Genomic DNA, 10,947 nt, shown 5'->3' on the forward strand with positions numbered 1-10,947 from the left:
CCTTCATCTAGTACATGATCGTTGTTGTCAGGAAACTATATTGGTCTTAGCCTCCCTTTTTCTTTCATGGAGCAGAAATCATTCAATTTATTTTTTCTTAGAATAGTTTAATTAATTAACAATGAAACCTCTATACAGAGGAGACCCACGAGTTTGACAGTTTTCTCCATTACAGAGGGGTATACTAACTAACTAACTAAAAAAATAATACATGCATTTCTGTGTCAAAATGTCGTTATTGATTTGAATGAATAATGTACTAACTGGACTTTAGTGATCTGTTAGTGCTAAACTATTATTAGAATTTAATACATGATTATAAACATATTTATAAAACAAAAAGTGAGGATTTCTATGAAAACCACCAAGAGAGGACAAAAAAAAAAAAAATAAAAAATACAAAAATTTTCTTGAAACATTACATAACCCTATTCAAAATCACGTTTCTATTTCAGTCTTAAAAATAATTCCCTTATTAGAATGAAAATAGAACACAGAACAATAATTAATAATTCAATAGAGCAATATCTTGGAAAAATTTAACCTTTAAACATCATACATATTTTAATAGTGAATCGGATAACATTTCAGACCTCAACTAGTCCATTTTCAAATCCATCCATAAAATTGCACATAAAATACTGTTAACAATCTTTAAAAATAAAATTTATATTAATCACTCAGATAATCATGAAGTTTAATGGTGTTTCCTTTCCCCCTCCCCCCTAGAAATTGCTACATTGAAGAATATATGAACATTAGCAAGATAGAGGATACAATTATTTTTTACTAAAAAATAGTGATTTCTTTGATATGAAGATATTGTCGTTAAGCTTTTATAAGCTTTTTAATTTTGATCAATAAAATGGTTATCATTTACCACCAATTCACTAATTTAAAAAAGTAAAATTAAGAGGAATACAGATTTGATTGTTCATACATATCTATTTATATCAAAGCATAAAAATATTAATCCTGGAGGAGTCATACGGTCAAACAGTCAGGACATTAGCCCATGTTGCCATAGCCAGGTGGTCAAAGATTAAAGTTAGTAAAATATTATTTTCAATAATTATAAATGCAACAACCTAGCTAGAGATTCAAAATTTATCGATTATTGGTGGAATTAAACAGATATAAAATTTACAAACTTGGGAAAATAACTTACTGGCCAATTTGGAGGGATGAGCAAAGAGAACCTGATAAAATTTCACACTGGGTCTCTGCACTCCACATGTTGGCCTAGATTTACAGGTATCATCCACATTTGATCTTTTTGCAGACTATTCTCTTCCTTCATGTATTTTTTAACAATACCCTACTGTTAGAAGCCTTGTTTTAATTTACTTTTGCCTTCAACTAAGGAAAATATTCATCTCAATCTAATTCGGTTGACAACTATCTTTCACCTTAAGTTTTAATTAATATTACAGAAAAGTGATTTTTTGAATTAATAATTTATTTAAATTAGTTGTCCACATCTGAGGTAGTATTATGTTGTATGAATAGATATGGGTATGAAACCCTTTAATTCCAAGCTGGGATATTTCAATACATTTATCTCATTAAATTACCGTGATCAATCAAAAGATTAATAGAAACCTTTGAATTATTTAAATATTTCATAAAAAAGTCTCTTAATGGAATCAGTTAAATTTATTATTTTAATCATCAATTCTTTAGTTTAATATTTAACATTAATATTATTTAACACATCTGACCTGTTTTATTCCATTGAATTGCTTAAAAGTCACAGCTTATCCTTAATTATCTATTAAAATAAATATATTCTTCCAATATATATATGTTAAACTATTCTCATTTAACCTATACAAAACAATAAGATTGGTAATATTATTAATGAATAAAAATTATTTAAATATGAAAGTCAGTTTCTGTGATGCCAACACCTACTATAATTGAAATAAAGTATTATTGAAGAGTTTTTTGTCTGAGGATTGATAATTGAATATAAGTTTGAAATATTTTCATTGAAGTTGAAGTTAATTCATATTCTGTAAATGAGAAAAATATGATTCATTAGTAGACAATATTAAAACAAAGTTATTTCGTGATGAGTTTATTGAACACCATAAAACAATCAAATTGTGCACGAATTATGATTAATATACACATATAAGAAAGAAGTCTAATTTATAATACCACATGCGGTAAAGATAACACTTTAAGAAGTCCTGTTATCATTATGAACTTTATATAGTCACATTTAATTTTTTTTTTTTATTTATCACAAAGTTACTCTACTCAGGGAGGAGAATCTGAGAAATTTAGGGGGCTCAGGTTTTCTCAAAGTCTCTTCCCTCATCTACAGTTAATATATGCTTACATTGCTTAACATACAACATTTAAATGATACTGAATATATTTAATAATTTATTTAACACTTAGCTGTGTACAGTCTATACATCAATATAATAATACTACTACACCATGTTAATTTATATCTTTGGTAAATTAAATGCTATTTACAAAATACATCTATCATTTACCATATAAATATGATTATTAGAAGAAGTTGAACATTGTTATCTTAGAAATTTTAAACATAGTCAAATATTTACAGGTCTATACAAGCTTGATTAATGCACAATTCATTCTTTAAAAATTAGTACATCACATTCCCATGGTATCAATTCTTTTTTGATTAATAACAATGTTTCACAGACAATAAAAATACATATTTAAATTATGTCATATTTTAACTTACACTTAACTATAGCTAATAAACTATGATAATTTTAACTAAATTATCATTCATAAAAATATACAGATTTACAAATTTATTTATTTTTTTATTTAAAAATCTTATTCAATGTTACTCATAATAGTAATGTTTATAGGTAATGAACCACAGAGAAATTCAGTGTAATTAGAACATACAAAACTCATTCCTATGTTCAAGATTCATGAAAAAATATATTTTTATTTATATATTAGATATGGAGGCAATATCCAAATCTAGATAATAGGCAATACTTCCCAGATTTGTTGCCATCATATTCATTTTTTATAATGGTGAACCACGCATGGAAAATTTTAAGAGATTTTCTTAATGAAGTATATTTATATACTTGAAAATACTATGATGTATTTACTTTCATATAATCAATAAATAATAACTTAGTTAACACACTTTATAATAATAATACAATATTCACTAAAATTCGGGCAATTTTTATTTTTAAATTGACATTGAAAAAGAAATATCTATTTGACTTCCACTTGTTTTATAGTTTATTTAATAATTACTATTTTTTACAGTTTTATTGATTTTTAATAAGACAGCTTGATTGAGGGATTATAACCATGTCTTGTAACAGGTTAAAATTAACATTTTATATTGAAGTGTTTAACAATAGGGAAAATATTCATTATCTTAAATGAAATAGTTTTAGGATTAATTTATGAATAATACTTAAATGTGATAAAAAATTATTCTAAGAATAATTTTTTTCAAATTTTGCATCTATAGCTAAATTACTAATTTATTAATTAATCCAAACTACACTACTAAATTAATTATCAGTAATTAATAACAGTTTATTAAAACATCCTTTTCATGAAATTTGAAGTTGTAGACAACTTATGTAATTTTTGAAATATCCTTTATATGTGTATTTACTGTAATATTACAACATTAAATATTATTAATAGATTTTTTTCTTTGTTTTTTCTATTTTGATCAACTACAGAAAGTATCCAGAACATTACCGAAAAACATAAGAGTTAATCTCAGACCATGGAGATGCAATTCTACAGTAATGTTAAAGGAAAAGGAAGCAGCAGCAGGATAAAAAATACTACAAAAACTCTAAATGTAAGACCAGTTGAGATGATGATAAAGTAAAATTGTGTGGTGATAGTTTGGTCATGCTTGTAAATAGTTAGAGAACTAAGACCATATTGGAAAGTGAAGTATGAGGGAGAAGATCTCGGAGTATGTCCAGATATGTTTGGGAGGTAGATATTAAGAAAACCTTTGACAGAAAAGAAATAAACTGGAGTAGGAAACTGCAGTTGATATTGAATGGAGATTTGTGAATATGGATCTATAAGCTGGCATCTGACATAGTCCAGTGATAAAAGATAATATGAATAAGAATCAGAAGAAATATCCTTTATTATTTTTAAAAAAATACCTCCAAAATGTGGTAGTTATTTTTCATTATCTACTAATATTTGTAAAATTGTAAGGGTGTATAATAATATAATATAATATTATAAGCAATTTGTAAAATTAGAAGGGTGTATAACAATATAATATTATGTTTACATCATATACATTTTCAAATAATATACAAAATACAATGAAAATAAAATATATAACATTAAGTAATTCCAAGAAACATTACCAAACTGCAATCAGTTTCTTCAAATCACTTATTGCATCAAACTTGAAATTCAAATTACGCACTATAAATTAGAAATAATTAATTTATTAAGATTATAGGAATAACATTGAATAAAATTTTAATTTCTTGAAACATAACATTTGCTCCATGAATTTTGACTGTCATCAAACTAATGGACTGATTATAATTTTCTGTTCCCAAACCAATATGTGCAACTGCAGGCCATTTTGATGATAGTCATAATACTTTTGGAACTAGCTATAATGATATTTTTAAAGTTCTATAAACATCTGGTACCACACTGTGGTTATAAATAATAATATCCATATTGATGGCACATACACAAATATTATTAGAACTTTACTTTAGTTTATTTTGCTTGATGTTTTTGTAAAATTTACAACTACTTAATAAGATTTTAAAACTGAACCAGTATAGACTGACATGTATGTCAATTTTTAAAAAGCAATGGTAATAAGAGCTAAAAGCATATTGTTATATTTACATATCACAAACTTATCAGCTATTTCTTATTATAAACTAGAATCATAATAACATTAACCTTTTCACCTTAAAGTCCAACTTCTACCTTCTCTGCTTTTCTAGCTGTCGTTGAATTTTTGTTCCTGAAATGAAAAAATATATGTATATTTATTATTGTTATTATATATATAAAATGAAATAGAATAATTTCCTGTAAGGATTATTTTTCATGAGGATTGATTATATATATTTTTTTTAAATGGGCTTATTTATGTAAATTTTTTGGATAGTAAGGGGGAAAACTATTTATTAGGAGGATATGGGTCACCTAAAAGTGTTGTGTAAAAAGTTATTGTAATTACAATTAATTTTCAATAAACGTAATTTCAAAGCATGAAAATGAAATTAAAATTTTAATTTGTAATTTGTAACTACATTATGATCCACTGTAATAATAAGGTGGTAATAGTTGACTGTAGATTAATATGAGGAGAAGATGGTCGAGGGTGCAGTCAGCAAAAAAAGACAGATAAACAAAAACATATTTGTTTATTAAAATTGTCAAAGTATTGAGCTGAAATTACTATAAGTAGTTGAGCCAAAGTAAGTTACTAATTACAGTCAAATATAATTGCAATTACTTTTTGCCCTATACTGTTAGTCAATATCAAGAAACAGTCCAGGAAACATACAGGTAATTGTAATATAAAAATAGTAAATTATTCAAGACAATTAGATAATAAAGGAGTAATAATAAATTATGATAGACAACAGTAAAATATAGAAAAAAAGATAGGACAAAAAAACAATGTAGTTTATGCCAAAAAATAAATAATGGAGATAATAATATAACAAGATGAATATTGAGAAGAATAGAATAGTAGCAAGAAAAAGGTAATGAAACAAGTTTTTTAAATGATTAAGATAATTGAATAAGGGTAATTTTCAATGAAAAAGCAATTATGATGCAAATTTAAAATTATAAATATTGGAAGCAATATGATAATGAAATATTTTAAAGTAATTTAACACAAAATAGTCAAAGTTTTAATATTGTAAAATGCACCTTAAGAAATCGTAAAATATCATAAAGTCTACTTTAAAAAATGTTAATAATAGATAGTCACATCAAATGTTAAAATAAAATTACAGATAATAGGAATGAAACTGGACTGTAGATAAAGATATTCACAAAGTTGTTTCAAGAAATGACAGCAAAATGCAAAGAAGTATGAGGTGTTATTAAATTTCTTGAAATTATTATCAAATAAAAAAAGTGTTTATTTCAATTACTGACTACATGATGTTGTAATATGGGTCATCATTCCAAGTTAAATCAACCCAATTATGACACCCACTTCTCAGATTTTGATGAAATGTGACACGAATAATTCTAGTACTATCCAGATAACACTTACAAAAATTGTTGAATACTATATTTTTAATTGGCACTGTCCAAAGCCTCAGAAAATGCACCTGGTAAGTGCGCTCACAACTTAAAAATATAGGTTATAAAAAAATGACAATTTTTTGACAAGTTTGGATAAAATTGATAGGAGACAATTTTTACACTAATTCTAGCTTTCCTTCAACTTTGGGCCAAATAGGAGAGCCTTTTGCATAACAGAGGCTAGCAAGGGAAACGTTCATACAATTTTTGTTTTTAATTCTTGCATGAATATAAACCTTCTCTCTCTACCTTCCATAGACAATCATGTTCAGATTCAAACAACTAAGGAGAAAAGTTTATACTAGCGCGAATAGGAAGTTATTATTAATCAGGAGCATTTCAGTTGAAACTGTATATGATCTTAAATTTACTGCCATTAATTTTATCTAATTTCGTTAGGACCAAACAATCAAAACAGCCTGAAACTAAACCAATCAAAGTAATGGGATAATTTAGTAAAGCAATTTGTATAACGAACTTCTACAACTTCAGTTGAACAAACCGATTCAATTCTATTAGGACTTGGCTTTAAATAAATAAACTCGGTAGAATTCGAGGTTTTGTGGGATCTTAAGAAAATATGCTATTCCGTGATTCATATCTAAGAGACTTGGGGCGTTTTTCGAATAAAACGTTATTCAATTTCAAACAATTGATTTATCCACTATTTATAATAATCTTCAATTAATTACTCTTCCCGCTCCCAGGAGCGATGGATTTTAAAAACAATGTTTCGCAAAAAAAGAAAGAATTTAAATTTAATTAAATTGATTAAAAACTGTAAGTGCTTTCAAAAACCTTATGGTGGTAAGTCGGCGGATCCTGATGGTTGGGTATTAAAGATTTCGTCGCTGGCATGAAGCCCTGTTTGAGACGGGGGATTTTCCACTTTCGAGATAACGGACAGGTCTAATCTTATTATGGCAATAACCTAGGTACCAAGTAGCACGGTTGCCATAGGATACTTACCACATATCCTAGTAGTTTAGATTTTTAAGTAATTAAAATGTTTCATATACATTTGAAAATCTTGAGAACCACCCATTGGTGGTACTTCAAACATTAATTTAAATTAGAAGGTCCCGTGGCCATCTCCATTTCAGACGTCTCGGAGGATTATCAGGGATTGTTAAGGATGAAATATTAAGAATTAATGGGTTAGGATGGTTAAGGAGTTTGGAATGAAAAGACGCATATCTGTTTAGGGCCAAACCTGCAACGAATGGGATGTTAAGGTCTTTGTGAATGAGTTTATTTGTAACGTAATAAGGAGAACCAAGGATTTTACGTAGGAATTAGGATTTTAAGGATTCGATGCGGGAGGAATTTGATGGTTTGGCAGAGTCCCAGAGCTCAATTCCATATGTCCAAATTGGTCTGATTATCGTAGTGTATACTAATTTTTTGTAGTGAATGGGAAGTTTAGAGCGTTTGTCAAGTAAGTGTTGTAGCAATCGGAATCTACGAGAAGTAACTTGTCGTTTCAGTCTTGTGTGTGGATTCCAAGTAAGTCTTTTGTCAAGATGGAGTCCTAAGTATCGAATCTGTTCAACAGGCGTTAGTGGAGTATTTAGAAAAGATACTGTAGGACAAGAGGGTAGAGGTTTACGACGGAGAGTAAAGGTGATAATTTTAATTTTAAGAAGAATATTGAAATATATCAATCAAATACATCTAAGTGACAAAAGTATTTCAATTTTTCACCACTGAATTGTAACTTTAACGCAGCCATCTCACTAACAATGTATTTTATGAATAATATAACTTAGTCATTAACAATGAAAAACATACTTAACTATGATCTAAATGTAAACAGTTCAATATTAACTCAGTAAATCGAATTAGTATTAGATATTTTAATCACCCCAAAGCAGTTTTTACACAAGTTTGACATCTTACATTTGTCAAATTGAGCCATCTTGAGAAAAGTAACGAATCTCAGAAACTATTAGATCATAGATATAATGAAAATGGGGGTTCTAGGGAGGGTACACTTCCTCTACATATGCATCCTCTTGTACGCACCTCCAGAAGTATAATGACACAACTATAAAATTGTGTGAAATTGACTGTATTGTGTTGGATGGCTTAAAAATGGATTAAAAAGATATGGTTAATACATTTTTGAGCCTTAAAGCAAAATGAATTTTTACTAAGTTTAGAGTTGCGTCATTATGCTTCCAGAGCAGCGATATCTACTAATGAAATGTTTTCATGTTTTTTAGACATTAATGAATACCACTAATTTCAAGAATTTGTCGTATTGCACCATATCCTCTACAGAACTTCACGTAACATGAAATATCCCAGGCCAAATTATTTTGAATAAACTGTGTATATTCTTGTCCTTAATTGTTCGTTCTCAAGTAATACAGGGAAATAAATTAAAAAAGATACGCAGATTAAAAATAATCTTATCTAATAATGTATATTAAAAATAACGCATCTAATAAAATGCCTATATTATAGTGATGTATCAAATACCTTCTGGCAAAGTTATGCACCAATTGAAAATTACGATATCCTATTCCGAAACATGATCATTGGTCACATGAGAAGCTGATTTGTTCTTGACGACACCTTGTTAGCCGTAGTGTATAGTATTATTCTCATGGCTGTAATAAAGTCCTTCCAATATAAGGATATATCAAGGGATAATAATGCACCTTGTGGTTTTATTACATATTCATTTTATATATAAATTTTTAAGAACCAGAAATGAATATAATTCCCTCATTCTAGAGAAAGAACAATCTAAATAAATCATATAAACTTTAAATATTCTTGTATTATACTATCTATTTAAGGTATCTTGAACCATGATAGTTTTTGGTGCTCTCAACAGATTTTATTTCTTCTAATATTAGCCATAAAGATTGAATTGTGACATAAAAAAATCAAAAGATAATTATGTTTAAAATATGTCTAAGTCTAAATAATTACAACAACATATATAAATACAATAAAATATATGAACTATTTATATGTATTATTTTTACCCAATAGATATTATAAGAAAAGCATGTGGTTCCATAATAAATATAAATAACAAATTAAATAAAAAAAAGAGGAAATCAAAATGGTACCAAGCATAAATATTTTGAAATCTAAAAAAGGTATATTATATAAACAAGTTATCTCAAAATTTAAATAAAACTTGAAATATTTATAAAATATAGCATAAATTCGGTTATAACCCAACAAACGAACTCGGTAATTTATGTAGTAACATGAAGTAAAAAATAAATATAAATAAAAATGAAGAGGTATTTTATAATTAAAATTAAATGTTTAAACTGCCCAGAAATATATTATGGGAAGAGTGAACTATAAAAGGCATACTTTATCAATATAGAAACAATCACAAGAACAAAAAAATCCTAAAGGTAGTAAAATGAGATAAAAAGTAGATATAAATAAAAATGGAGGAGCATTTTATATAATTAACGGTTTAAACTACTCAGAAATATATTATAAGAGGGAGTTAACAGTGTATTAAAGACAAACTTTATCGACATAGAAACGACTGCAAGAATAAAAATAATTCTAAATATAATAAAAAAAACCTGCTGCAGTGCAAGAAATAATAACAATAACTAAAAATCTAAATATTGCAATCAATTACAAAACAGAATTAGGAAATATTAATTTAACATAAGCAGAGCTCCTAAATTGAATAAATAGTTGATTACTACTACTACTAACTACTACTAAATTTTGAATATAAAATTAGTTTAAAAAAATCCAATATAGTGTACTGAAAAGCAATGTAAGAATCATTCTCAATATATTTGTGAAAAAATAAATGTACCCATATTGTTGTTTAGGAATTAATTAATATTAAGGTAATTAAAAAAAAAAAGTTTTCAAATTAGTAAAGGAGAGATAAATAATTTTCACCCAGATAAAGATAATTTTCATAAACTGTATACAAAATTTAATTATACTACGATAAATAATAGTTTTTTCAACTGTTATAATATTTTATATAATGAATAATGTAAATATTAAAAAATATATATATAACCAAACAAATATAACTAAATATTAATAGCTCCACATTCATATTCGTTACTTGTAAAGGATATAACAGATGTATTACATGATTATACATCATCAGTTTTATTCTGGTCCTTGTATTGTTGAACATTAATTGTTTAATGAATGACTGGCATCAAGAATAATGCAACTTATAAAAAATAAGTATTCTTTATCTAAATGATGAAACAACTAGGAACGTTTTCGATAAATAATGTCGTTTAAAAACAAAAAAAAAAATTAAATAAAATATTAAAGTTTATAATGAGGTGTCGATAGTAGACCGTAGATTAACATGCGGAGAATATGGTCAGCAAAAAACTCAGATAAACAAAAACTATTTATTCATGCTGACGTTTCGACCTGAATGAAGACCTGATCATCGGGGAGTTTATGCAGAGTGGACTGAGGTTCAGTCTAATCAAAACCTCTGCCTTTTTATTTTCTGATCCCACACTCCTATTCCCCCGCCCGATCATCTTCTTCACATAATGTTTATGGATGTGTTAGAGAAAAATTATTTTCTATATTATAATCGGACATATATATAATATGGACAATCGATATCTTTTCTGGTTCACAGGAGCGATGGATTTTGATGAT

General features: G+C 27.0%; 1 protein-coding gene across 2 annotated transcripts in view; it reads right to left on the minus strand.

Moving 5' to 3' along the window:
- Nucleotides 1-3,524: 3,524 nt before the first annotated feature.
- Nucleotides 3,525-10,947, minus strand: part of SPR (Sex peptide receptor) — a gene marked incomplete in the record, with an annotated part of 538,241 nt that continues 530,818 nt past the window's right edge. For both annotated transcript variants that reach the window (XM_067045511.1, XM_067045510.1), the window contains 1 exon segment: nt 3,525-4,999.

Source organism: Halyomorpha halys, unplaced genomic scaffold (assembly GCF_000696795.3).
Source record: "Halyomorpha halys isolate HHAL.00 unplaced genomic scaffold, Hhal_1.1 Scaffold48.1, whole genome shotgun sequence".
NCBI lineage: Eukaryota > Metazoa > Arthropoda > Insecta > Hemiptera > Pentatomidae > Halyomorpha > Halyomorpha halys.